Raw genomic sequence first — 3,490 nt, 5'->3', positions numbered from 1 at the left:
ACTGTCGCTGGCTTCTTACAATTCACCGGGCGACGCCCCCGACTGACACTGTTCGACACACGTCGGGAAACGTCAGGTACCTAACATTCCTACACACACACTCCTGGGCTTTGAGTTATTATATTATCCTGTTAATTTCGTGTTATTTTTTCTGGCCAGTTTATTTATGTAACATTTTATGAATGCATGTCACTGATATACGTGACGAGTAGGGTATGCCGTTTCTCCCCGGGTCATAGGATCGTTACCGACCTTGCTGTGGTGTCCACATCCCAAAATTTAAGATTGGCCGGTGTGGATTATTGCTTCTTATTATATGTGCATATGGTAATATTGAACTATACTGGAGTCCATCAGTCTGAATTATCCTTGTGTTGCACGAATTGTGTAATTTTATATTGGTTAAGAACCCGCACACGAGCTGTATTACATAAAGTATTACATACTATTTGGTATTTTTGGTTAATATTTGACCCCATAAGGTGTTCTCTTAAAACCAAACATATTTCCTTTTCACGGAACTGAAAAAGTTCTTCATTTGTACTGTGCAGTTCCCACGGCATAGCTTGATGAATTTCAGCTTTTTTATATTTTGGCGAGGTTAATAATAATTACATATTTGTTATTAATTTGGAGAGAAAGTTTCAAACTTAAACAGTTTTGAGAGTTTATATTCATGGGATCTGAAATTGCCACACAACCTAAGTAATGTATTTCTCAAGAAAAAAATCATAATATTTTAGCTACACGGCTAAAACCAGTTTGGCACATTGTTATAATAAAACAAGACAGTATCACAGTATTTTGCTGTAGAACAAGACATCGACATAGTATGTAAGTTGTGTGCAAAGAAACAAAAAAGTACTTGAAAAGCTTTTCCAGTTTCAACTACCGTCTTCGACTGTGAAAGTTGTGGAATGGCTAATTTTCATAATCATTCGCCAAATGCAAATTTTACATGTAATAAAGTGATTATAACCCTAACATAAAAAGTAATAATTATTGTTTGTAACATGTTATTTTTAGTATAGTTTATAGAAATTGTGGCATCATTTTTATATCAAAATTTCACATTCATTATTTAACCTTTCAAACTATGTAACGTTTCTCGCACTTTAATGGTAAATGGCGTTTTTAGTTTGTTTCATTTGTGTTAGCTCTCCGAAATGGTGACTATGTGAAGTAAAGAGCGCCTAAATATGTAAAAAAAAAACTGTTTAATAACTGTCCACGAACACCTGCACCTACGAGCACAATGTTTGTAATCTATTGGGAAAAAAATTGCGGCGGGTTTATTTGTTTTATTCACACAGAGCAGAATTTCAAGAGAATCTATCGATACGAATTTAGAGTCTACATTGCCAGAATCATTTAATCCACACTCAGATGCAATATTACAACTGTACCCACCATCAATCATATATTTACTGACTATTATTCCAATTTAAATGTGTCAAATTATGTTTTTGGTTTATACAGATATGGGTAGAGAACATGTTCTAGTCAGGAATTTTCGAATACCAACAATATCAATATTATATACAGTAAGCAATGCAAGTATCTTGAACTTTAAGATTTCGTGGATACTCTAAGCACCATCTTATTCTTGCTTTCTGGGAGCAGACGTATTCCTGTGAAAACATTGTTATGATTCATATATACTGTACTGTAGTGTACATAATTCACACACCAATTTTGAAAATGAAGCAAGCAGAAACCAAAGATGTAAAATTACGCTCATGCAATTTTACACACATGTTAATGTTGTATGAATAATTTGCGCAAAATAACATATTTTTAGGAGATTAGTAAAATGGAAAAATTTACATAAATAATTGTGCCTTGTAATGGCGATAATAATTTATAATGTAGACCTTTCAGGCACTGCAGATCTGAAATTATATTACATGTGTCTCAGATCGAACATTATGTTTCAATTTAATATGTTATTCTGTTATTCAATTGTTGGTAACAGCGACAGAAACAAGAATCTAATAGTTTAAATCACGATGCCATTGACACGCAGATCGCCGCAGACCAACCGATCTTACACATACCGCGTGTGGAACTATGGAAAAGGTGGTCGGAACTATTTTCACATTGCGTCAACACAGGTTGCGCTATTCGTTTGATTTGCAGCGATCTGTGTGTCAATGCCAATATTGAGGAACATTTGACCTTTGACCTCTAATTTACATGTATTTTAATGTTAATAAAATAAGACATTCTGATGAGTGTTGTGCGTTATTTTAATTGATCAACACATTAAAGATTTAATCTTGCTAAAAATCGGGAAAGAATGAAAAATACTTTTATATAGTTCCGCGGCAGAAACGCTGAGTAAAATAGTGGCAGATGGATATTTAGCCTTCAGAGGCTAGTTATGCGTCATAAGACACAGGTCTGTGCTGAATAGCGCCACCTGTGTTGACACAATATCACGATATCGGAAAACGTTTTGTGCAAACTATGTAAACGATTGGAGGTTTAAAACCAGAACACAATTTCTTTTTTTTCTAGATATTAATATTTAAGTGTAGTACTATATTCAACTAAAATCAGATTCCTAAAAAAGAATTTGTGAAACGAAATCGACATTAGAGAGAAAGTTAAAACTCATATCGGCCTAATGCCATTTTACTGCCGTGTTAAAATATTATAAATAATTTGTGCAAAATAACCGATTGTTAAGCAGATTAGTACTTTAATACTAAAACGTAAACCCGCACAAAATATGGAAGAAATAAAAATGAATACATCTCAGCAAAATAATGTTGCCCTACTAGATTCATAGAAAAACAATATTTTCTAATGTAAATATTAAAACAATTATATTTTCTGACACATTTCATTGTTACGTCTGTATAGTTTCTAATGTAGACCTTTCAGAAACTGCAGATCAGAAATTATATCACATGTGTCTCAGATTGAACATTATGTTCAAATTATGTTATAGTGTTATTCAATTGTTGGTAACAGCGACAAAAACAATATATCTAATAATTTAAATCACGATGCTGGCAAACGTTTTGTACAAACTATGGAAAACATTGGGGGTTTCAAAGCAGAACACATTTTCTTTTTCCTAGTTATTTATATTCAAGTGTTGTTCTATATTCAACTAGAATTAGATTTTTAAGAAACAATTTGTGAAACGAAATCGACATAAGCCAGAAAGTAAAAACTACTGTCATATCGGCCTAATGTCATTTCACTGCCGTGTTAGATATAATAAATAATTTGTGCAAAATGACCGATTTTTAGCTCCGCTGTCGACTTTGTCGAGCAGAGCTTATCATATGAGTGATTGTCCGTCGTCATCCGGCGTCCGGCGTCCGTGTCAATGTTTAACTTTTTCGACTTCTTCTTGAAAACTACAAGCCTGAATGCTTTGATACTTGGTGTGTATGTACCTTGGGTAGACTTATCTTAGATTTGTTCATTTCATGATGATATCTTTAATTCTCTAATTTTGGTGAATATTTTTGTA

This window comes from Saccoglossus kowalevskii, chromosome 15 (assembly GCF_978046115.1).
Source record: "Saccoglossus kowalevskii chromosome 15, keSacKowa6.1, whole genome shotgun sequence".
NCBI classification, from domain to species: domain Eukaryota; kingdom Metazoa; phylum Hemichordata; class Enteropneusta; family Harrimaniidae; genus Saccoglossus; species Saccoglossus kowalevskii.
The sequence above is the reverse complement of the archived record's forward strand: the minus strand, read 5'-3'. Positions refer to the sequence as shown.